Source organism: Stenella coeruleoalba, assembly GCF_951394435.1.
Source record: "Stenella coeruleoalba genome assembly, chromosome: 7".
Lineage (NCBI taxonomy): Eukaryota > Metazoa > Chordata > Mammalia > Artiodactyla > Delphinidae > Stenella > Stenella coeruleoalba.
Window position 1 is genome coordinate 2,210,430 of NC_137153.1, and position 26,718 is coordinate 2,237,147.

General features: G+C 43.9%; 1 long non-coding RNA gene across 11 annotated transcripts in view; it reads right to left on the minus strand.

Moving 5' to 3' along the window:
- The window catches only part of LOC307189637, a 2,307,304-nt gene that overhangs the window by 478,987 nt on the left and 1,801,599 nt on the right, over positions 1 to 26,718 (minus strand). Inside the window, exon 12 of one of the 11 annotated variants that reach the window (XR_013829239.1) lies at positions 8,371 to 8,452. The exons of 9 other annotated variants lie outside the window; for them this stretch is intronic. This is a non-coding gene — a long non-coding RNA (uncharacterized lncRNA). Of the gene's footprint in view, positions 1 to 3,620; positions 3,706 to 8,370; positions 8,453 to 26,718 lie in introns of those variants that run through there. One more of the 11 variants, XR_013829240.1, reaches the window with a different exon arrangement.

The window sequence follows — 26,718 nt, forward strand, 5'->3', positions numbered from 1 at the left end:
ACAATGATGCACTTGGCCAAAAAGGGCGTATGCGTTTTTTCCTGAATATATTCAGGAAAAAACGCATACGCCCTTTTTGGCCAACCAAGCAAGCTTGCACAGGAAATCTGCACTACAATGAAGTCTCACTTCCCCCCGGTCAAAAGGGCCATCTGAAAAAAGTGTAAAATCCAGAAAGGCAGGACAGGCCATGGAGAACTGGGAGCCTTGTTATGCTGATGGGCGGGATGTAAATTGCCAACAACCACTTGAGAGAAGTGTATGGTGTTTCCTGAAACATCTAAAAAACAAAGCAACAGAGCCTAGGGCACTTCCACTTATGGTCCTATAGCTTAGGGAAATTAAAATCAAAAAGACACAGCCACCCCAAAGTTTGGAACGGCTCTGTTTACAAGAACCTCGTTTACAGTACAAGTTCAACATCGCAGAAAGTGAAAAATGGATAAAGACCTTGTGGTACTTACGTACAATGCAGTATCACTCAGCAATGAAATCTATGTCATCAGGCCCGTAGCAGCATAATGAGTAGATTCAGGTACGATGATTCTAACTGAAATAAGTCACACAGAAAAAAAACATCATAAGATATCACTAATACACGGAATGTAAACTTGGCTACACAGGAACTGAATTCCAAAACAGAACAGGTTATCAAATTTAGAAAACCAACTTATGCTTGCTTAAGGGGAAAGGTGAGTTGGGGTGCTGCATAAAACCAGAGATTGAAATGAGCACAGATAAAGTTCCTTAAGCCAAATATGGAATAGACAAGAGCTACTCCTTGCTCAACGAAATGGACTCAACACCGCATATTAAACGCCTAAGAATGTATCTGACTAGTAAGTATCTTAAAACCTATGGATTGCTATCTCTCCGAAAGAGAATCAAGCATGTGTACAGGGGCATAAACGCAGCAGTGATAGGATTGGAGAGGTTCGGTGAGCAAATGAAGACCCTTTGAAGTCATATTGCATGGTACCCATTCCACGGGTTTCAACTACCCAGGTTTTAGGTATTCTTCCTTCAGCTAAAACATGCATGTGGAACCCAGAGTATGATCAACCATGTGATCGGGAGACGTGTTCAAATATGTCTCAGTTTTTGTACCCTGGTACTCGGGTGCAACATTCCAGACGCTTTACTAACACTCTCCCGACTTGGAGAGTCAGTGTCTTTAACCTCCTGTTTGGCCCAGTTTGCAATTTCTGTGGAAGATGAACAGGAATAGCGAGAACCAATGAGAGACTAGCTGGAGGTGTCTGGACGGGCAAATTTAACTCTCATTTCCCACCAGGAAGAGGAATTAACCAAAGGCTCAGCGTGCCGTGCCGGAACCAGATTAGGGCCTGAAGCCATCCTGCGGTGTTGCGGCCAGCTCACAAGAAAGCGAGTTGAAGAAAGGAGCTCAGGGGCACTGTAATTCACAAACCTGCAGAGTTATAAATGACAGCTATCGTCCAAAAATAGACTGAAGTAAGGCTGCCCAGAGGACTTGAAAGCGGGGCAGAATTGCAGGAAACCGATTTCAGGAGGTAGACTGGAATTGCATTGAAAGCATAGGAAAAGAGGCAGAACGTCCACAATGATGCACTTGGCCAAAAAGGGCGTATGCGTTTTTTCCTGAATATATTCAGGAAAAAACGCATACGCCCTTTTTGGCCAACCAAGCAAGCTTGCAAAGGAAATCTGCACTACAATGAAGTCTCACTTCCCCCCGGTCAAAAGGGCCATCTGAAAAAAGTGTAAAATCCAGAAAGGCAGGACAGGCCATGGAGAACTGGGAGCCTTGTTATGCTGATGGGCGGGATGTAAATTGCCAACAGACACTCCGGAGAAGTGTATGGTGTTTCCTGAAACATCTAAAAAACAAAGCAACAGAGCCTAGGGCACTGCCACTTATGGTCCTATAGCTTAGGGAAATTAAAATCAAAAAGACACAGCCACCCCAAAGTTTGGGACGCCTCTGTTTACAACAACCTCGTTTACAGTACAAGTTCAACATCGCAGAAAGTGAAAAATGGATAAAGAAGTTGTGGTATTTACTTACAAAGCAATATCACTCAGCAATGAAATCTATGTCATCAGGCCCTTAGCATCACAATGAGTGGATTCAGGTATGATGATTCTAACTGAAATAAGTGACACAGAAAAAGAAACATCATAAGATATCAGTAATACATGGAATGTAAACTTGGCTACACAGGAACTGAATTACAGAACACAACAGGGTCTCAAATTTAGAAAACCAACTTATGCTTGCTTAAGGGGAAAGGTGAGTTGGGGTGCTGCATAAAACCAGAGATTGAAATGAGCACAGATAAAGTTCCTTAAGTCAAATATGGAATAGACAAGAGCTACTCCTTGCTCAACGAAATGGACTCAACACCGCATATTAAATGCCTAAGAATGTACCTGACTAGTAAGTATCGTAAAACCTATGGATTGCTATGTCTCCGAAAGAGAATCAAGCATGTGTACAGGGGCATAAACGCAGCAGTGATAGGATTGGAGAGGTTCGGTGAGCAAATGAAGACCCTTTGAAGTCATATTGCATGGTACCCATTCCACGGGTTTCAACTACCCAGGTTTTAGGTATTCTTCCTTCAGCTAAAACATGCATGTGGAACCCAGAGTATGATCAACCATGTGATCGGGAGACTTGTTCAAATATGTCTCAGTTTTCCTCCCCTGGTACTCGGGTGCAACATTCCAGACGCTTTACTAACACTCTCCCCACTTGGAGAGTCAGCGCCTTTAACCTCCTGTTTGGCACAGTTTGCAATTTCTGCGGAAGATGAACAGGAATAGCGAGAACCAATGAGAGGCTAGCTGGAGGTGTCTGGACGGGCAAATTTAACTCTCATTTCCCACCAGGAAGAGGAAATAACCAAAGGCTCAGCGTGCCGTACCGGAACCATATTAGGGCCTGAAGCCATCCTGCGGTGTTGCGGCCAGCTCTAAAGAAACCGAGTTGAAGAAAGGAGCGCAGGGGCACTGTAATTCACAAACCTGCAGAGTTATAAATGACAGCTATCGTCCAAAAATAGACTGAATTAAGGCTGCCAAGAGGACTTGAAAGCGGGGCAGAATTGCAGGAAACCGATTTCAGGAGGTAGACTGGAATTGCATTGAAAGCATAGGAAAAGAGGCAGAACGTCCACAATGATGCACTTGGCCAAAAAGGGCGTATGCGTTTTTTCCTGAATATATTCAGGAAAAAACGCATACGCCCTTTTTGGCCAACCAAGCAAGCTTGCAAAGGAAATCTGCACTACAATGAAGTCTCACTTCCCCCCGGTCAAAAGGGCCATCTGAAAAAAGTGTAAAATCCAGAAAGGCAAGACAGGCCATGGAGAACTGGGAGCCTTGTTATGCTGATGGGTGGGATGTAAATTGCCAACAGACACTCGGGAGAAGTGTATGGTGTTTCCTGAAACATCTAAAAAACAAAGCAACAGAGCCTAGGGAACTTCCACTTATGGTCCTATAGCTTAGGGAAATTAAAATCAAAAAGACACAGCCACCCCAAAGTTTGAAACGGCTCTGTTTACAAGAACCTCGTTTACAGTACAAGTTCAACATCACAGAAAGTGAAAAATGGATAAAGAACTTGTGGTACTTACGTACAATGCAGTATCACTCAGCAATGAAATCTATGTCATCAGGCCCGTAGTAGCATAATGAGTGGATTCAGGTACGATGATTCTAACTGAAATAAGTCACACAGAAAAAGAAACATCATAAGATATCACTAATACACGGAATGTAAACTTGGTTACACAGGAACTGAATTACAGAACAGAACAGGGTCTCAAATTTAGAAAACCAACTGATGCTTGCTTAAGGGTAAAGGTGAGTTGGGGTGCTGCATAAAACCAGAGATTGAAATGAGCACAGATAAAGTTCCTTAAGCCAAATATGGAATAGACAAGAGCTACTCCTTGCTCAACGAAATGGACTCAACACCGCATATTAAACGCCTAAGAATGTACCTGACTAGTAAGTATCTTAAAACCTATGGATTGCTATGTCTCCGAAAGAGAATCAAGCATGTGTACAGGGGCATAAACGCAGCAGTGATAGGGTTGGGGAGGTTTGGTGAGCAAATGAAGACCCTTTGAAGTCATATTGCATGGTACCCATTCCACGGGTTTCAACTACCCAGGTTTTAGGTATTCTTCCTTCAGCTAAAACATGCATGTGGAACCCAAGTATGATCAACCATGTGAACGGGAGACGTGTTCAAATATGTCTCAGTTTTCCTCCCCTGGTACTCGGGTGCAACATTCCAGACGCTTTACTAACACTCTCCCCACTTGGAGAGTCAGTCCCTTTAACCTCCTGTTTGGCCCAGTTTGCAATTTCTGCGGAAGATGAACAGGAATAGCGAGAACCAATGAGAGGCTAGCTGGAGGTGTCTGGACGGGCAAATTTAACTCTCATTTCCCACCAGGAAGAGGAAATAACCAAAGGCTCAGTGTGCCGTGCCGGAACCAGATTAGGGCCTGAAGCCATCCTGCGGTGTTGCGGCCAGGTCACAAGAAAGCGAGTTGAAGAAAGGAGCTCAGGGGCACTGTAATTCACAAACCTGCAGAGTTATAAATGACAGCTATCGTCCAAAAATAGACTGAAGTAAGGCTGCCAAGAGGACTTGAAAGCGGGGCAGAATTGCACGAAACCGATTTCAGGAGGTAGACTGGAATTGCATTGAAAGCATAGGAAAAGAGGCAGAACGTCCACAATGATGCACTTGGCCAAAAAGGGCGTATGCGTTTTTTCCTGAATATATTCAGGAAAAAACGCATACGCCCTTTTTGGCCAACCAAGCAAGCTTGCAAAGGAAATCTGCACTACAATGAAGTCTCAATTCCCCCACCCCCCGGTCAAAAGGGCCATCTGAAAAAAGTGTAAAATCCAGAAAGGCAGGACAGGCCATGGAGAACTGGGAGCCTTGTTATGGTGATGGGTGGGATGTAAATTGCCAACAGACACTCGGGAGAAGTGTATGGTGTTTCCTGAAACATCTAAAAAACAAAGCAACAGAGCCTAGGGCACTGCCACTTATGGTCCTATAGCTTAGGGAAATTAAAATCAAAAAGACACAGCCACCCCAAAGTTTGGGACGCCTCTGTTTACAGGAACCTCGTTTACAGTACAAGTTCAACATCGCAGAAGGTGAAAAATGGATAAAGAAGTTCTGGTATTTACTTACAAAGCAATATCACTCAACAATGAAATCTGTGTCATCAGGCCCTTAGCAGCACAATGAGTGGATTCAGGTATGATGAATCTAACTGAAATAAGTCACACAGAAATAGAAACATCATAAGATATCAGTAATACACGGAATGTAAACTTGGCTACACAGGAACTGAATTACAGAACAGAACAGGGTCTCAAATTTAGAAAACCAACTTATGCTTGCTTAAGGGGAAAGGTGAGTTGGGGTGCTGCATAAAACCAGAGATTGAAATGAGCACAGATAAAGTTCCTTAAGCCAAATATGGAATAGACAAGAGCTACTCCTTGCTCAACGAAATGGACTCAACACCGCATATTAAACGCCTAAGAATGTACCTGACTAGTAAGTATCTTAAAACCTATGGATTGCTATGTCTCCGAAAGAGAATCAAGCATGTGTACAGGGGCATAAACGCAGCAGTGATAGGATTGGAGAGGTTCGGTGAGCAAATGAAGACCCTTTGAAGTCATATTGCATGGTACCCATTCCACGGGTTTCAACTACCCAGGTTTTAGGTATTCTTCCTTCAGCTAAAACATGCATGTGGAACCCAGAGTATGATCAACCATGTGAACGGGAGACATGTTCAAATATGTCTCAGTTTTCCTCCCCTGGTACTCGGGTGCAACATTCCAGACGCTTTACTAACACTCTCCCCACTTGGAGAGTCAGCGCCTTTAACCTCCTGTTTGGCACAGTTTGCAATTTCTGCGGAAGATGAACAGGAATAGCGAGAACCAATGAGAGACTAGCTGGAGGTGTCTGGACGGGCAAATTTAACTCTCATTTCCCACCAGGAAGAGGAAATAACCAAAGGCTCAGCGTGCCGTGCCGGAACCAGATTAGGGCCTGAAGCCATCCTGCGGTGCTGCGGCCAGGTCACAAGAAAGCGAGTTGAAGAAAGGAGCTCAGGGGCACTGTAATTCACAAACCTGCAGAGTTATAAATGACAGCTATCGTCCAAAAATAGACTGAAGTAAGGCTGCCAAGAGGACTTCAAAGCGGGGCAGAATTGCAGGAAACCGATTTCAGGAGGTAGACTGGAATTGCATTGAATGCATAGGAAAAGAGGCAGAACGTCCACAATGATGCACTTGGCCAAAAAGGGCGTATGCGTTTTTTCCTGAATATATTCAGGAAAAAACGCATACGCCCTTTTTGGCCAACCAAGCAAGCTTGCAAAGGAAATCTGCACTACAATGAAGTCTCACTTCGCCCCGGTCAAAAGGGCCATCTGAAAAAAGTGTAAAATCCAGAAAGGCAGGACAGGCCATGGAGAACTGGGAGCCTTGTTATGCTGATGGGCGGGATGTAAATTGCCAACAGACACTCCGGAGAAGTGTATGGTGTTTCCTGAAACATCTAAAAAACAAAGCAACAGAGCCTAGAGCACTGCCACTTATGGTCCTATAGCTTAGGGAAATTAAAATCAAAAAGACACAGCCACCCCAAAGTTTGGAACGGCTCTGTTTACAAGAACCTCGTTTACAGTACAAGTTCAACATCGCAGAAAGTGAAAAATGGATAAAGAAGTTGTGGTATTTACTTACAAAGCAATATCACTCAGCAATGAAATCTGTGTCATCAGGCCCTTAGCAGCACAATGAGTGGATTCAGGTATGATGATTCTAACTGAAATAAGTCACACAGAAAAAGAAACATCATAAGATATCAGTAATACACGGAATGTAAACTTGGCTACACAGGAAATGAATTACAGAACAGAACAGGGTCTCAAATTTCGAAAACCAACTTATGCTTGCTTAAGGGGAAAGGTGAGTTGGGGTGCTGCATAAAACCAGAGATTGAAATGAGCACAGATAAAGTTCCTTAAGCCAAATATGGAATAGACAAGAGCTACTCCTTGCTCAACGAAATGGACTCAACACCGCATATTAAACGCCTAAGAATGTACCTGACTAGTAAGTATCTTAAAACCTATGGATTGCTATGTCTCCGAAAGAGAATCAAGCATGTGTACAGGCGCATAAACGCAGCAGTGATAGGATTGGGGAGGTTCGGTGAGCAAATGAAGACCCTTTGAAGTCATATTGCATGGTACCCATTCCACGGGTTTCAACTACCCAGGTTTTAGGTATTCTTCCTTCAGCTAAAACATGCATGTGGAACCCAAGTATGATCAACCATGTGAACGGGAGACGTGTTCAAATATGTCTCAGTTTTCCTCCCCTGGTACTCGGGTGCAACATTCCAGACGCTTTACTAACACTCTCCCCACTTGGAGAGTCAGTCCCTTTAACCTCCTGTTTGGCCCAGTTTGCAATTTCTGCGGAAGATGAACAGGAATAGTGAGAACCAATGAGAGGCTAGCTGGAGGTGTCTGGACGGGCAAATTTAACTCTCATTTCCCACCAGGAAGAGGAAATAACCAAAGGCTCAGCATGCAAGGCCGGAACCAGATTAGCGCCTGAAGCCATCCTGCGGTGTTGCGGCCAGGTCACAAGAAAGCGAGTTGAAGAAAGGAGCTCAGGGGCACTGTAATTCACAAACCTGCAGAGTTATAAATGACAGCTATCGTCCAAAAATAGACTGAAGTAAGGCTGCCAAGAGGACTTGAAAGCGGGGCAGAATTGCAGGAAACCGATTTCAGGAGGTAGACTGGAATTGCATTGAAAGCATAGGAAAAGAGGCAGAACATCCACAATGATGCACTTGGCCAAAAAGTGCGTATGCATTTTTTCCTGAATATATTCAGGAAAAAACGCATACGCCCTTTTTGGCCATCCAAGCAAGCTTGCAAAGAAATCTGCACTACAATGAAGTCTCACTTCCCCCCGGTCAAAAGGGCCATCTGAAAAAAGTGTAAAATCCAGAAAGGCAGGACAGGCCATGGAGAACTGGGAGCCTTGTTATGCTGATGGGCGGGATGTAAATTGCCAACAGACACTCGGGAGAAGTGTATGGTGTTTCCTGAAACATCTAAAAAACAAAGCAACAGAGCCTAGGGCACTTCCACTTATGGTCCTATAGGTTAGGGAAATTAAAATCAAAAAGACACAGCCACTCCAAAGTTTGGGACGCCTCTGTTTACAAGAACCTCGTTTACAGTACAAGTTCAACATCGCAGAAAGTGAAAAATGGATAAAGAAGTTGTGGTATTTACTTACAAAGCAATATCACTCAGCAATGAAATCTCTGTCATCAGGCCCTTAGCAGCACAATGAGTGGATTCAGGTATGATGATTCTAACTGAAATAAATCACACAGAAAAAGAAACATCATAAGATATCAGTAATACACGGAATGGAACCTTGGCTACACAGGAACTGAATTACAGAACAGAACAGGGTCTCAAATTTAGAAAACCAACTTATTCTTGCTTAAGGGGAAAGGTGAGTTGGGGTGCTGCATAAAACCAGAGATTGAAATGAGCACAGATAAAGTTCCTTAAGCCAAATATGGAATAGACAAGAGCTACTCCTTGCTCAACGAAATGGACTCAACACCGCATATTAAACGCCTAAGAATGTACCTGACTAGTAAGTATCGTAAAACCTATGGATTGCTATGTCTCCAAAAGAGAATCAAGCATGTGTACAGGGGCATAAATGCAGCAGTGATAGGATTGGAGAGGTTCGGTGAGCAAATGAAGACCCTTTGAAGTCATATTGCATGGTACCCATTACACGGGTCTCAACTCTCCAGGTTTAAGGTATTCTTCCTTCAGCTAAAACATGCATGTGGAACTCAAGTATGATCAACCATGTTAACGGGAGACGTGTTCAAATATGTCTCAGTTTTCCTCCCCTGGTACTCGGGTGCAACATTCCAGACGCTTTACTAACACTCTCCCCACTTGGAGAGTCAGCGCCTTTAACCTCCTGTTTGGCCCAGTTTGCAATTTCTGCAGAAGATGAACAGGCATAGCAAGAACCAATGAGAGGCTAGCTGGAGGTGTCTGGACGGGCAAATTTAACTCTCATTTCCCACCAGGAAGAGGAAATAACCAAAGGCTCAGCGTGCCGTGCCGGAACCAGATTAGGGCCTGAAGCCATCCTGCGGTGTTGCGGCCAGCTCACAAGAAAGCGAGTTGAAGAAAGGAGCTCAGGGGCACTGTAATTCACAAACCTGCAGAGTTATAAATGACAGCTATCGTCCAAAAATAGACTGAAGTTAGGCTGCCAAGAGGACTTGAAAGCGGGGCAGAATTGCAGGAAACCGATTTCAGGAGGTAGACTGGAATTGCATTGAAAGCATAGGAAAAGAGGCAGAACGTCCACAATGATGCACTTGGCCAAAAAGGGCGTATGCGTTTTTTCCTGAATATATTCAGGAAAAAACGCATACGCCCTTTTTGGCCAACCAAGCAAGCTTGCAAAGGAAATCTGCACTACAATGAAGTCTCACTTCCCCCCGGTCAAAAGGGCCATCTGAAAAAAGTGTAAAATCCAGAAAGGCAGGACAGGCCATGGAGAACTGGGAGCCTTGTTATGCTGAAGGGCGGGATGTAAATTGCCAACAACCACTCGGGAGAAGTGTATGGTGTTTCCTGAAACATCTAAAAAACAAAGCAACAGAGCCTAGGGCACTTCCACTTATGGTTCTATAGCTTAGGGAATTTAAAATCAAAAAGACACAGCCACCCCAAAGTTTGGAATGGCTCTGTTTACAAGAACCTCGTTTACAGTACAAGTTCAACATCGCAGAAAGTGAAAAATGGATAAAAAAGTTGTGGTATTTACTTACAAAGCAATATCACTCAGCAATGAAATCTGTGTCATCAGGCCCTTAGTAGCACAATGAGTGGATTCAGGTATGATGATTCTAACTGAAATAAGTCACACAGAAAAAGAAACATCATAAGATATCAGTAATACACGGAATGTAAACTTGGCTACACAGGAACTGAATTACAGAACAGAACAGGGTCTCAAATTTAGAAAACCAACTTATGCTTGCTTAAGGGGAAAGGTGAGTTGGGGTGCTGCATAAAACCAGAGATTGAAATGAGCACAGATAAAGATCCTTAAGCCAAATATGGAATAGACAAGAGCTACTCCTTGCTCAAAGAAATGGACTCAACACCCCATATTAAATGCCTAAGAATGTACCTGACTAGTAAGTATCTTAAAACCTATGGATTGCTATGTCTCCGAAAGAGAATCAAGCATGTGTACAGGGTCATAAACGCAGCAGTGATAGGATTGGAGAGGTTCGGTGAGCAAATGAAGACCCTTTGAAGTCATATTGCATGGTACCCATTCCACGGGTTTCAACTACCCAGGTTTTAGGTATTCTTTCTTCAGCTAAAACATGCATGTGGAACCCAGAGTATGATCAACCATGTGATCGGGAGACGTGTTCAAATATGTCTCAGTTTTCCTCCCCTGGTACTCGGGTGCAACATTCCAGACGCTTTACTAACACTCTCCCCACTTGGAGAGTCAGCGCCTTTAACCTCCTGTTTGGCCCAGTTTGCAATTTCTGCGGAAGATGAACAGGAATAGCGAGAACCAATGAGAGACTAGCTGGAGGTGTCTGGACGGGCAAATATAACTCTCATTTCCCACCAGAAGAGGAAATAACCAGAGGCTCAGCGTGCCGTGCCGGAACCAGATTAGGGCCTGAAGCCATCCTGCGGTGTTGCGGCCAGGTCACAAGAAAGCCAGTTGAAGAAAGGAGCTCAGGGGCACTGTAATTCACAAACCTGCAGAGTTATAAATGACAGCTATCGTCCAAAAATAGACTGAAGTAAGGCTGCCAAGAGGACTTGAAAGCGGGGCAGAATTGCAGGAAACCGATTTCAGGAGGTAGACTGGAATTGCATTGAAAGCATAGGAAAAGAGGCCGAACGTCCACAATGATGCACTTGGCCAAAAAGGGCGTATGCGTTTTTTCCTGAATATATTCAGGAAAAAACGCATACGCCCTTTTTGGCCAACCAAGCAAGCTTGCAAAGGAAATCTGCACTACAATGAAGTCTCACTTCCCCCCAGTCAAAAGGGCCATCTGAAAAAAGTGTAAAATCCAGAAAGGCAGGACAGGCCATGGACACCTGGGAGCCTTGTTATGCTGATGGGCGGGATGTAAATTACCAACAGACACTCAGGAGAAGTGTATGGTGTTTCCTGAAACATCTAAAAAACAAAGCAACAGAGCCTAGGGCACTGCCACTTATGGTCCTATAGCTTAGGGAAATTAAAATCAAAAATACACAGCCACCCCAAAGTTTGGGACGGCTCTGTTTACAAGAACCTCGTTTACAGTACAAGTTCAACATCACAGAAAGTGAAAAATGGATAAAGAAGTTGTGGTATTTACTTACAAAGCAATATCACTCAGCAATGAAATCTATGTCATCAGGCCCTTAGCAGCACAATGAGTGGATTCAGGTATGATGATTCTAACTGAAATAAGTCACACAGAAAAAGAAACATCATAAGATATCAGTAATACACGGAATGTAAACTTGGCTACACAGGAACTGAATTACAGAACAGAACAGGGTCTCAAATTTAGAAAACCAACTTATGCTTGCTTAAGGGGAAAGGTGAGTTGGGGTGCTGCATAAAACCAGAGATTGAAATGAGCACAGATAAAGTTCCTTAAGCCAAGTATGGAATAGACAAGAGCTACTCCTTGCTCAACGAAATGGACTCAACACCGCATATTAAACGCCTAAGAATGTACCTGACTAGTAAGTATCTTAAAACCTATGGATGGCTATGTCTCCGAAAGAGAATCAAGCATGTGTACAAGGGCATAAACGCAGCAGTGATAGGATTGGAGAGGTTCGTGAGCAAATGAAGACCCTTTGAAGTCATATTGCATGGTACCCATTCCACGGGTTTCAACTACCCAGGTTTTAGGTATTCTTCCTTCAGCTAAAACATGCATGTGGAACCCAGAGTATGATCAACCATGTGATCGGGAGACATGTTCAAATATGTCTCAGTTTTCCTCCCCTGGTACTCGGGTGCAACATTCCAGACGCTTTACTAACACTCTCCCCACTTAGAGAGTCAGCGCCTTTAACCTCCTGTTTGGCCCAGTTTGCAATTTCTGCGGAAGATGAACAGGAATAGCGAGAACCAATGAGAGACTAGCTGGAGGTGTCTGGACGGGCAAATATAACTCTCATTTCCCACCAGAAGAGGAAATAACCAGAGGCTCAGCGTGCCGTGCCGGAACCAGATTAGGGCCTGAAGCCATCCTGCGGTGTTGCGGCCAGGTCACAAGAAAGCGAGTTGAAGAAAGGAGCTCAGGGGCACTGTAATTCACAAACCTGCAGAGTTATAAATGACAGCTATCGTCCAAAAATAGACTGAAGTAAGGCTGCCAAGAGGACTTGAAAGCGGGGCAGAATTGCAGGAAACCGATTTCAGGAGGTAGACTGGAATTGCATTGAAAGCATAGGAAAAGAGGCCGAACGTCCACAATGATGCACTTGGCCAAAAAGGGCGTATGCGTTTTTTCCTGAATATATTCAGGAAAAAACGCATACGCCCTTTTTGGCCAACCAAGCAAGCTTGCAAAGGAAATCTGCACTACAATGAAGTCTCACTTCCCCCCGGTCAAAAGGGCCATCTGAAAAAAGTGTAAAATCCAGAAAGGCAGGACAGGCCATGGACAACTGGGAGCCTTGTTATGCTGATGGGCGGGATGTAAATTACCAACAGACACTCAGGAGAAGTGTATGGTGTTTCCTGAAACATCTAAAAAACAAAGCAACAGAGCCTAGGGCACTGCCACTTATGGTCCTATAGCTTAGGGAAATTAAAATCAAAAATACACAGCCACCCCAAAGTTTGGGACGGCTCTGTTTACAAGAACCTCGTTTACAGTACAAGTTCAACATCGCAGAAAGTGAAAAATGGATAAAGAAGTTGTGGTATTTACTTACAAAGCAATATCACTCAGCAATGAAATCTATGTCATCAGGCCCTTAGCAGCACAATGAGTGGATTCAGGTATGATGATTCTAACTGAAATAAGTCACACAGAAAAAGAAACATCATAAGATATCAGTAATACACGGAATGTAAACTTGGCTACACAGGAACTGAATTACAGAACAGAACAGGGTCTCAAATTTAGAAAACCAACTTATGCTTGCTTAAGGGGAAAGGTGAGTTGGGGTGCTGCATAAAACCAGAGATTGAAATGAGCACAGATAAAGTTCCTTAAGCCAAATATGGAATAGACAAGAGCTACTCCTTGCTCAACGAAATGGACTCAACACCGCATATTAAACGCCTAAGAATGTACCTGACTAGTAAGTATCTTAAAACCTATGGATTGCTATGTCTCCGAAAGAGAATCAAGCATGTGTACAAGGGCATAAACGCAGCAGTGATAGGATTGGAGAGGTTCGTGAGCAAATGAAGACCCTTTGAAGTCATATTGCATGGTACCCATTACACGGGTCTTAACTCTCCAGGTTTAAGGTATTCTTCCTTTAGCTAAAACATGCATGTGGAACCCAAGTATGATCAACCATGTGAACGGGAGACGTGTTCAAATATGTCTCAGTTTTCCTCCCCTGGTACTCGGGTGCAACATTCCAGACGCTTTACTAACACTCTCCCCACTTGGAGAGTCTGTCCCTTTAACCTCCTGTTTGGCCCAGTTTGCAATTTCTGCGGAAGATGAACAGGAATAGCGAGAACCAATGAGAGACTAGCTGGAGGTGTCTGGATGGGCAAATTTAACTCTCATTTCCCACCAGGAAGAGGAATTAACCAAAGGCTCAGCGTGCCATGCCAGAACCAGATTAGGGCCTGAAGACATCCTGCGGTGTTGCGGCCAGGTCACAAGAAAGCGAGTTGAAGAAAGGAGCTCAGGGGCACTGTAATTCACAAACCTGCAGAGTTATAAATGACAGCTATCGTCCAAAAATATACTGAAGTAAGGCTGCCAAGAGGACTTGAAAGCGGGGCAGAATTGCAGGAAACCGATTTCAGGAGGTAGACTGGAATTGCATTGAAAGCATAGGAAAAGAGGCAGAACGTCCACAATGATGCACTTGGCCAAAAAGGGCGTATGCGTTTTTTCCTGAATATATTCAGGAAAAAACGCATACGCCCTTTTTGGCCAACCAAGCAAACTTGCAAAGGAAATCTGCACTACAATGAAGTCTCACTTCACCCCGGTCAAAAGGGCCATCTGAAAAAAGTGTAAAATCCAGAAAGGCAGGACAGGCCATGGACAACTGGGAGCCTTGTTATGCTGATGGGCGGGATGTAAATTACCAACAGACACTCAGGAGAAGTGTATGGTGTTTCCTGAAACATCTAAAAAACAAAGCAACAGAGCCTAGGGCACTGCCACTTATGGTCCTATAGCTTAGGGAAATTAAAATCAAAAATACACAGCCACCCCAAAGTTTGGGACGGCTCTGTTTACAAGAACCTCGTTTACAGTACAAGTTCAACATCGCAGAAAGTGAAAAATGGATAAAGAAGTTGTGGTATTTACTTACAAAGCAATATCACTCAGCAATGAAATCTATGTCATCAGGCCCTTAGCAGCACAATGAGTGGATTCAGGTATGATGATTCTAACTGAAATAAGTCACACAGAAAAAGAAACATCATAAGATATCAGTAATACACGGAATGTAAACTTGGCTACACAGGAACTGAATTACAGAACAGAACAGGGTCTCAAATTTAGAAAACCAACTTATGCTTGCTTAAGGGGAAAGGTGAGTTGGGGTGCTGCATAAAACCAGAGATTGAAATGAGCACAGATAAAGTTCCTTAAGCCAAATATGGAATAGACAAGAGCTACTCCTTGCTCAACGAAATGGACTCAACACCGCATATTAAACGCCTAAGAATGTACCTGACTAGTAAGTATCTTAAAACCTATGGATTGCTATGTCTCCGAAAGAGAATCAAGCATGTGTACAAGGGCATAAACGCAGCAGTGATAGGATTGGAGAGGTTCGTGAGCAAATGAAGACCCTTTGAAGTCATATTGCATGGTACCCATTACACGGGTCTTAACTCTCCAGGTTTAAGGTATTCTTCCTTTAGCTAAAACATGCATGTGGAACCCAAGTATGATCAACCATGTGAACGGGAGACGTGTTCAAATATGTCTCAGTTTTCCTCCCCTCGTACTCGGGTGCAACATTCCAGACGCTTTACTAACACTCTCCCCACTTGGAGAGTCTGTCCCTTTAACCTCCTGTTTGGCCCAGTTTGCAATTTCTGCGGAAGATGAACAGGAATAGCGAGAACCAATGAGAGACTAGCTGGAGGTGTCTGGATGGGCAAATTTAACTCTCATTTCCCACCAGGAAGAGGAATTAACCAAAGGCTCAGCGTGCCATGCCAGAACCAGATTAGGGCCTGAAGACATCCTGCGGTGTTGCGGCCAGGTCACAAGAAAGCGAGTTGAAGAAAGGAGCTCAGGGGCACTGTAATTCACAAACCTGCAGAGTTATAAATGACAGCTATCGTCCAAAAATATACTGAAGTAAGGCTGCCAAGAGGACTTGAAAGCGGGGCAGAATTGCAGGAAACCGATTTCAGGAGGTAGACTGGAATTGCATTGAAAGCATAGGAAAAGAGGCAGAACGTCCACAATGATGCACTTGGCCAAAAAGGGCGTATGCGTTTTTTCCTGAATATATTCAGGAAAAAACGCATACGCCCTTTTTGGCCAACCAAGCAAACTTGCAAAGGAAATCTGCACTACAATGAAGTCTCACTTCACCCCGGTCAAAAGGGCCATCTGAAAAAAGTGTAAAATCCAGAAAGGCAGGACAGGCCATGGAGAACTGGGAGCCTTGTTATGCTAATGGGCGGGATGTAAATTGCCAACAGACACTCGGGAGAAGTGTATGGTGTTTCCTGAAACATCTAAAAAACAAAGCAACAGAGCCTAGGGCACTTCCACTTATGGTCCTATAGCTTAGGGAAATTAAAATCAAAAAGACACAGCCAGCCCAAAGTTTGGGACGCCTCTGTTTACAAGAACCTCGTTTACCGTACAAGTTCAATATCACAGAAAGTGAAAAATGGATAAAGAAGTTGTGGTATTTACGTGCAATGCAGTATCACTCAGCAATGAAATCTATGTCATCAGGCCCGTAGCAGCATAATGAGTAGATTCAGGTACGATGATTCTAACTGAAATAAGTCACACAGAAAAAGAAACATCATAAGATATCACTAATACACGGAATGTAAACTTGGCTACACAGGAACTGAATTCCAAAACAGAACAGGTTCTCAAATTTAGAAAACCAACTTATGCTTGCTTAAGGGGAAAGGTGAGTTGGGTTGCTGCATAAAACCAGAGATTGAAATGAGCACAGATAAAGTTCCTTAAGCCAAATATGGAATAGACAAGAGCTACTCCTTGCTCAACGAAATGGACTCAACACCGCATATTAAACGCCTAAGAGTGTACCTGACTAGTAAGTATCTTAAAACCTATGGATTGCTATGTCTCCGAAAGAGAATCAAGCATGTGTACAGGGGCATAAACACAGCAGTGATAGGATTGGAGAGGTTCGGTGAGCAAATGAAGACCCTTTGAAGTCATATTGCATGGTACCCATTCCACGGGTTTCAACTACCCAGGTTTTAGGTATTCTTCCTTCAGCTAAAACATGCATGTGGAACCCAGAGTATGATCAACCATGTGAACGGGAGACGTGTTCAAATATGTCTCAGTTTTCCTACCCTGGTACTCGGGTGCAACATTCCAGACGCTTTACTAACACTCTCCCGACTTGGACAGTCAGTCCCTTTAACCTCCTGTTTGGCCCAGTTTGCAATTTCTGCGGAAGATGAACAGGAATAGCGAGAACCAATGAGAGGCTAGCTGGAGGTGTCTGGACGGGCAAACTTAACTCTCATTTCCCACCAGGAAGAGGAATTAACCAAAGGCTCAGCATGCCGGGCCGGAACCAGATTAGGGCCTGAAGCCATCCTGCGGTGTTGCGGCCAGCTCACAAGAAAGCGAGTTGAAGAAAGGAGCTCAGGGGCACTGTAATTCACAAACCTGCAGAGTTATAAATGACAGCTATCGTCCAAAAATAGACTGAAGTAAGGCTGCCAAGAGGACTTGAAAGCGGGGCAGAATTGCAGGAAACCGATTTCAGGAGGTAGACTGGAATTGCATTGAAAGCATAGGAAAAGAGGCAGAACGTCCACAATGATGCACTTGGCCAAAAAGGGCGTATGCGTTTTTTCCTGAATATATTCAGGAAAAAACGCATACGCCCTTTTTGGCCAACCAAGCAAGCTTGCAAAGGAAATCTGCACTACAATGAAGTCTCACTTCCCCCCGGTCAAAAGGGCCATCTGAAAAAAGTGTAAAATCCAGAAAGGCAGGACAGGCCATGGAGAACTGGGAGCCTTGTTATGCTGATGGGCGGGATGTAAATTGCCAACAACCACTTGGGAGAAGTGTATGGTGTTTCCTGAAACATCTAAAAAACAAAGCAACAGAGCCTAGGGCACTTCCACTTATGGTCCTATAGCTTAGGGAAATTAAAATCAAAAAGACACAGCCACCCCAAAGTTTGGAATGGCTCTGTTTACAAGAACCTCGTTTACAGTACAAGTTCAACATCGCAGAAAGTGAAAAATGGATAAAGAAGTTGTGGTATTCACTTACAAAGCAATATCACTCAGCAATGAAATCTATGTCATCAGGCCCTTAGCAGCACAATGAGTGGATTCAGGTATGATGATTCTAACTGAAGTAAGTCACACAGAAAAAGAAACATCATAAGATATCACTAATACACGGAATGGAAACTTGGCTACACAGGAACTGAATTACAGAACAGAACAGGGTCTCAAATTTAGAAAACCAACTTATGCTTGCTTAAGGGGAAAGGTGAGTTGGGGTGCTGCATAAAACCAGAGATTGAAATGAGCACAGATAAAGTTCCTTAAGCCAAATATGGAATAGACAAGAGCTACTCCTTGCTCAACGAAATGGACTCAACACCGCATATTAAACGCCTAAGAATGTACCTGACTAGTAAGTATCGTAAAACCTATGGATTGCTATGTCTCCGAAAGAGAATCAAGCATGTGTACAGGGGCATAAACGCAGCAGTGATAGGATTGGAGAGGTTCGGTGAGAAAATGAAGACCCTTTGAAGTCATATTGCATGGTACCCATTACACGGGTCTTAACTCTCCAGGTTTAAGGTATTCTTCCTTCAGCTAAAACATGCATGTGGAACCCAAGTATGATCAACCATGTGAACGGGAGACGTGTTCAAATATGTCTCAGTTTTCCTCCCCTGGTACTCGGGTGCAACATTCCAGACGCTTTACTAACACTCTCCCCACTTGGAGAGTCAGCGCCTTTAACTTCCTGTTTGGCCCAGTTTGCAATTTCTGCGGAAGATGAACAGGAATAGCGAGAACCAATGAGAGACTAGCTGGAGGTGTCTGGACGGGCAAATTTAACTCTGATTTCCCACCAGGAAGAGGAAATAACCAAAGGCTCAGCGTGCCGTGCCGGAAACAGATTAGGGCCTGAAGCCATCCTGCGGTGTTGCAGCCAGGTCACAAGAAAGCGAGTTGAAGAAAGGAGCTCAGGGGCACTGTAATTCACAAACCTGCAGAGGTATAAATGACAGCTATCGTCCAGAAATAGACTGAAGTAAGGCTGCCAAGAGGACTTGAAAGCGGGGCAGAATTGCAGGAAACCGATTTCAGGAGGTAGACTGGAATTGCATTGAAAGCATAGGAAAAGAGGCAGAACGTCCAGAATGATGCACTTGGCCAAAAAGGGCGTATGCGTTTTTTCCTGAATATATTCAGGAAAAAACGCATACGCCCTTTTTGGCCAACCAAGCAAGCTTGCAAAGGAAATCTGCACTACAATGAAGTCTCACTTCCCCCCGGTCAAAAGGGCCATCTGAAAAAAGTGTAAAATCCAGAAAGTCAGGACAGGCCATGGAGAACTGGGAGCCTTGTTATGCTGATGGGCGGGATGTAAATTGCCAACAGACACTCTGGAGAAGTGTATGGTGTTTCCTGAAACATCTAAAAAACAAAGCAAGAGAGCCTAGGGCACTTCCACTTATGGTCCTATAGCTTAGGGAAATTAAAATCAAAAAGACACAGCCACCCCAAAGTTTGGAATGGCTCTGTTTACAAGAACCTCGTTTACAGTACAAGTTCAACATTGCAGAAAGTGAAAAATGGATAAAGAAGTTGTGGTATTCACTTACAAAGCAATATCACTCAGCAATGAAATCTATGTCATCAGGCCCTTAGCAGCACAATGAGTGGATTCAGGTATGATGATTCTAACTGAAGTAAGTCACACAGAAAAAGAAACATCATAAGATATCACTAATACACGGAATGGAAACTTGGCTACACAGGAACTGAATTACAGAACAGAACAGGGTCTCAAATTTAGAAAACCAACTTATGCTTGCTTAAGGGTAAAGGTGAGTTGGGGTGCTGCATAAAACCAGAGATTGAAATGAGCACAGATAAAGTTCCTTAAGCCAAATATGGAATAGACAAGAGCTACTCCTTGCTCAACGAAATGGACTCAACACCGCATATTAAACGCCTAAGAATGTACCTGACTAGTAAGTATCGTAAAACCTATGGATTGCTATGTCTCCGAAAGAGAATCAAGCATGTGTACAGGGGCATAAACGCAGCAGTGATAGGATTGGAGAGGTTCGGTGAGAAAATGAAGACCCTTTGAAGTCATATTGCATGGTACCCATTACACGGGTCTTAACTCTCCAGGTTTAAGGTATTCTTCCTTCAGCTAAAACATGCATGTGGAACCTAGAGTATGATCAACCATGTGATCGGGAGACGTGTTCAAATATGTCTCAGTTTTCGTACCCTGGTACTCGGGTGCAATATTCCAGACGCTTTACTAACACTCTCCCGACTTGGAGAGTCAGTCCCTTTAACCTCCTGTTTGACCCAGTTTGCAATTTCTGCGGAAGATGAACAGGAATAGCGAGAACCAATGAGAGACTAGCTGGAGGTGTCTGGACGGGCAAATTTAACTCTCATTTCCCACCAGGAAGAGGAATTAACCAAAGGCTCAGGGTGCCGTGCCGGAACCAGATTAGGGCCTGAAGCCATCCTGCGGTGTTGCTGCCAGCTCACAAGAAAGCGAGTTGAAGAAAGGAGCTCAGGGGCACTGTAATTCACAAACCTGCAGAGTTATAAATGACAGCTATCGTCCAAAAATAGACTGAAATAAGGCTGCCAAGAGGACTTGAAAGCAGGGCACAATTGCAGGAAACCGATTTCAGGAGGTAGACTGGAATTGCATTGAAAGCATAGGAAAAGAGGCCTAAGGTCCACAATGATGCACTTGGCCAAAAAGGGCGTATGCGTTTTTTCCTGAATATATTCAGGAAAAAACGCATACGCCCTTTTTGGCCAACCAAGCAAGCTTGCAAAGGAAATCTGCACTACAATGAAGTCTCACTTCCCCCCGGTCAAAAGGGCCATCTGAAAAAAGTGTAAAATCCAGAAAGGCAGGACAGGCCATGGAGAACTGGGAGCCTTGTTATGCTGATGGGCGGGATGAAAATTGCCAACAGACACTTGGGAGAAGTGTATGGTGTTTCCTGAAACATCTAAAAAACAAAACAACAGAGCCTAGGGCACTTCCACTTATGGTCCTATAGCTGAGGGAAATTAAAATCAAAAAGACACAGCCACCCCAAAGTTTGGGATGCCTCTGTTTACAAGAACCTCGTTTACCGTACAAGTTCAATATCACAGAAAGTGAAAAATGGATAAAGAACTTGTGGTACTTACGTACAATGCAGTATCACTCAGCAATGAAATCTATGTCATCAGGCCCGTAGCAGCATCATGAGTGGATTCAGGTACGATGATTCTAACTGAAATAAGTCACACAGAAAAAGAAACATCATAAGATATCACTAATACACGGAATGTAAACTTGGCTACACAGGAACTGAATTACAGAACAGAACAGTTTCTCAAATTTAGAAAACCAACTTATGCTTGCTTAAGGGGAAAGGTGAGTTGGGGTGCTGCATAAAACCAGAGATTGAAATGAGCACAGATAAAGTTCCTTAAGCCAAATATGGAATAGACAAGAGCTACTCCTTGCTCAACGAAATGGACTCAACACCGCATATTAAACGCCTAAGAGTGTACCTGACTAGTAATTATCTTAAAACCTATGGATTGCTATGTCTCCGAAAGAGAATCAAGCATGTGTACAGGGGCATAAACGCAGCAGTGATAGGATTGGAGATGTTCGGTGAGCAAATGAAGACCCTTTGAAGTCATATTGCATGGTACCCATTCCACGGGTTTCAACTACCCAGGTTTTAGGTATTCTTCCTTCAGCTAAAACATGCATGTGGAACCCAGAGTATGATCAACCATGTGAACGGGAGACGTGTTCAAATATGTCTCAGTTTTCCTACCCTGGTACTCGGGTGCAACATTCCAGACGCTTTACTAACACTCTCCCGACTTGGACAGTCAGTCCCTTTAACCTCCTGTTTGACCCAGTTTGCAATTTCTGCGGAAGATGAACAGGAATAGCGAGAACCAATGAGAGGCTAGCTGGAGGTGTCTGGACGGGCAAATTTAACTCTCATTTCCCACCAGGAAGAGGAATTAACCAAAGGCTCAGCATGCCGGGCCGGAACCAGATTAGGGCCTGAAGCCATCCTGCGGTGTTGCGGCCAGCTCACAAGAAAGCGAGTTGAAGAAAGGAGCTCAGGGGCACTGTAATTCACAAACCTGCAGAGTTATAAATGACAGCTATCGTCCAAAAATAGACTGAAGTAAGGCTGCCAAGAGGACTTGAAAGCGGGGCAGAATTGCAGGAAACCGATTTCAGGAGGTAGACTGGAATTGCATTGAAAGCATAGGAAAAGAGGCAGAACGTCCAGAATGATGCACTTGGCCAAAAAGGGCGTATGCGTTTTTTCCTGAATATATTCAGGAAAAAATGCATACGCCCTTTTTGGCCAACCAAGCAAGCTTGCAAAGGAAATCTGCACTACAATGAAGTCTCACTTCCCCCCGGTCAAAAGGGCCATCTGAAAAAAGTGTAAAATCCAGAAAGGCAGGACAGGCCATGGAGAACTGGGAGCCTTGTTATGCTGATGGGCGGGATGTAAATTGCCAACAGACACTCGGGAGAAGTGTATGGTGTTTCCTGAAACATCTAAAAAACAAAGCAACAGAACCTAGGGCACTTCCACTTATGGTCCTATAGCTTAGGGAAATTAAAATCAAAAAGACACAGCCACCCCAAAGTTTGGGACGCCTCCGTTTACAAGAACCTCGTTTACCGTACAAGTTCAACATCGCAGAAAGTGAAAAATGGATAAAGAAGTTGTGGTATTCACTTACAAAGCAATACCACTCAGCAATGAAATCTATGTCATCAGGCCCATAGCAGCATAATGAGTGGATTCAGGTACGATGATTCTAACTGAAATAAGTCACACAGAAAAAGAAACATCATATCACTAATACACGGAATGTAAACTTGGCTACACAGGAACTGCATTCCAAAACAGAACAGGGTCTCAAATTTAGAAAACCAACTTATGCTTGCTTAAGGGGAAAGGTGAGTTGGGGTGCTGCATAAAACCAGAGATTGAAATGAGCACAGATAAAGTTCCTTAAGCCAAATATGGAATAGACAAGAGCTACTCCTGCTCAACGAAATGGACTCAACACCCCATATTAAACGCCTAAGAATGTACCTGACTAGTAAGTATCTTAAAACCTATGGATTGCTATGTCTCCAAAAGAGAATCAAGCGTGTGTACAGGGGCATAAACGCAGCAGTGATAGGATTGGAGAGGTTCGGTGAGCAAATGAAGACCCTTTGAAGTCATATTGCATGGTACCCATTACACGGGTCTCAACTCTCCAGGTTTAAGGTATTCTTCCTTCAGCTAAAACATGCATGTGGAACCCAGAGTATGATCAACCATGTGAACGGGAGACGTGTTCAAATATGTCTCAGTTTTCCTCCCCTGGTACTCGGGTGCAACATTCCAGACGCTTTACTAACACTCTCCCGACTTGGAGAGTCAGTCCCTTTAACCCCCGGTTTGGCCCAGTTTGCAAATTCTGCGGAAGATGAACAGGAATAGCGAGAACCAATGAGAGACTAGCTGGAGGTGTCTGGACGGGCAAATTTAACTCTCATTTCCCACCAGGAAGAGGAAATAACCAAAGGCTCAGCGTGCCGTACCGGAATCAGATTAGGGCCTGCAGCCATCCTGCGGTGTTGCGGCCAGCTCAAAAGAAAGCGAGTTGAAGAAAGGAGCTCAGGGGCACTGTAATTCACAAACCTGCAGAGTTATAAATGACAGCTATCGTCTAAAAATAGACTGAAGTAAGGCTGCCAAGAGGACTTGAAAGCGGGGCAGAATTGCAGGAAACCGATTTCAGGAGGTAGACTGGAATTGCATTGAAAGCATAGGAAAAGAGGCAGAACGTCCACAATGATGCACTTGGCCAAAAAGGGCGTATGCGTTTTTTCCTGAATATATTCAGGAAAAAACGCATACGCCCTTTTTGGCCAACCAAGCAAGCTTGCAAAGGAAATCTGCACTACAATGAAGTCTCACTTCCCCCCGGTCAAAAGGGCCATCTGAAAAAAGTGTAAAATCCAGAAAGGCAACAGGCCATTGAGAACTGGGAGCCTTGTTATGCTGATGGGCGGGATGTAAATTGCCAACAGACACTCGGGAGAAGTGTATGGTGTTTCCTGAAACATCTAAAAAACAAAGCAACAGAACCTAGGGCACTTCCACTTATGGTCCTATAGATTACGGAAATTAAAATGAAAAAGAAACAGCCACCCCAAAGTTTGGAACGGCTCTGTTTACAAGAACCTCGTTTACAGTACAAGTTCAACATCGCAGAAAGTGAAAAATGGATAAAGAACTTGTGGTACTTACGTACAATGCAGTATCACTCAGCAATGAAATCTATGTCATCAGGCCCGTAGCAGCATAATGAGTGGATTCAGGTACGATGATTCTAACTGAAATAAGTCACACAGAAAAAGAAACATCATGAGATATCACTAATACACGGAATGTAAACTTGGCTACACAGGAACTGCATTCCAAAACAGAACAGGGTCTCAAATTTAGAAAACCAACTTATGCTTGCTTAAGGGGAAAGGTGAGTTGGGGTGCTGCATAAAACCAGAGATTGAAATGAGTACAGATAAAGTTCCTTAAGCCAAATAAGGAATAGACAAGAGCTACTCCTTGCTCAACGAAATGGACTCAAAACCCCATATTAAACGCCTAAGAATGTACCTGACTAGTAAGTATCTTAAAACCTATGGATTGCTATGTCTCCAAAAGAGAATCAAGCGTGTGTACAGGGGTATAAACGCAGCAGTGATAGGATTGGAGAGGTTCGGTGAGCAAATGAAGACCCTTTGAAGTCATATTGCATGGTACCCATTCCACGTGTTTCAACTACCTAGGTTTAAGGTATTCTTCCTTCATCTAAAACATGCATGTGGAACCTAGAGTATGATCAACCATGTGAACGGGAGACGTGTTCAAATATGTCTCAGTTTTACTCCCCTGGTACTCGGGTGCAACATTCCAGACGCTTTACTAACACTCTCCCCACTTGGAGAGTCAGCGCCTTTAACCTCCTGTTTGGCCCAGTTTGCAATTTCTGCGGAAGATGAACAGGAATAGCGAGAACCAATGAGAGGCTAGCTGGAGGTGTCTGGACGGGCAAATTTAACTCTCATTTCCCACCAGGAAGAGGAAATAACCAAAGGCTCAGCGTGCCGTACCGGAACCAGATTAGGGCCTGAAGCCATCATGCGGTGTTGCGGCCAGCTCAAAAGAAAGCGAGTTGAAGAAAGGAGCTCAGGGGCACTGTAATTCACAAACCTGCAGAGTTATAAATGACAGCTATCGTCCAAAAATAGACTGAAGTAAGGCTGCCAAGAGGACTTGAAAGCGGGGCAGAATTGCAGGAAACCGATTTCAGGAGGTAGACTGGAATTGCATTGAAAGCATAGGAAAAGAGGCAGAACGTCCAGAATGATGCACTTGGCCAAAAAGGGCGTATGCGTTTTTTCCTGAATATATTCAGGAAAAAACGCATACGCCCTTTTTGGCCAACGAAGCAAGCTTGCAAAGGAAATCTGCACTACAATGAAGTCTCACTTCCCCCGGTCAAAAGGGCCATCTGAAAAAAGTGTAAACTCCAGAAAGGCAGGACAGGCCATGGAGAACTGGGAGCCTTGTTATGCTGAAGGGCGGGATGTAAATTGCCAACAAACACTCGGGAGAAGTGTATGGTGTTTCCTGAAACATCTAAAAAACAAAGCAACAGAGCCTAGGGCACTTCCACTTATGGTCCTATAGCTTAGGGAATTTAAAATCAAAAAGACACAGCCACCCCAAAGTTTCGAACGGCTCTGTTTACAAGAACCTCGTTTACAGTACAAGTTCAACATCGCAGAAAGTGAAAAATGGATAAAAAAGTTGTGGTATTTACTTACAAAGCAATATCACTCAGCAATGAAATCTGTGTCATCAGGCCCTTAGCAGCACAATGAGTGGATTCAGGTATGATGATTCTAACTGAAATAAGTCACACAGAAAAAGAAACATCATAAGATATCAGTAATACACGGAATGTAAACTTGGCTACACAGGAACTCAGTTACAGAACAGAACAGGGTCTCAAATTTAGAAAACCAACTTATGCTTGCTTAAGGGTAAAGGTGAGTTGGGGTGCTGCATAAAACCAGAGATTGAAATGAGCACAGATAAAGTTCCTTAAGCCAAATATGGAATAGACAAGAGCTACTCCTTGCTCAACGAAATGGACTCAACACCGCATATTAAACGCCTAAGAATGTACCTGACTATTAAGTATGTTAAAACCTATGGATTGCTATGTCTCCGAAAGAGAATCAAGCATGTGTACAGGGGCATAAACGCAGCAGTGATAGGATTGGAGAGGTTCGGTGAGCAAATGAAGACCCTTTGAAGTCATATTGCATGGTACCCATTCCACGGCTTTCAAATACACAGGTTTAAGGTATTCTTCCTTCACCTAAAACATGCATGTGGAACCCAAGTATGATCAACCATGTGAACGGGAGACGTGTTCAAATATGTCTCAGTTTTCCTCCCTTGGTACTCAGGTGCAACATTCCAGACGCTTTACTAACACTCTCCCGACTTGGAGAGTCAGTCCCTTTAACCACCTGTTTGGCCCAGTTTGCAATTTCTGCGGAAGATGAACAGGAATAGCGACAACCAATGAGAGACTAGCTGGAGGTGTCTGGACGGGCAAATTTAACTCTCATTTCCCACCAGGAAGAGGAAATAACCAAAGGCTCAGCATGCCGTGCCGGAACCAGATTAGGGCCTGAAGCCATCCTGCGGTGTTGCGGCCAGGTCACAAGAAAGCGAATTGAAGAAAGGAGCTCAGGGGCACTGTAATTCACAAACCTGCAGAGTTATAAATGACAGCTAT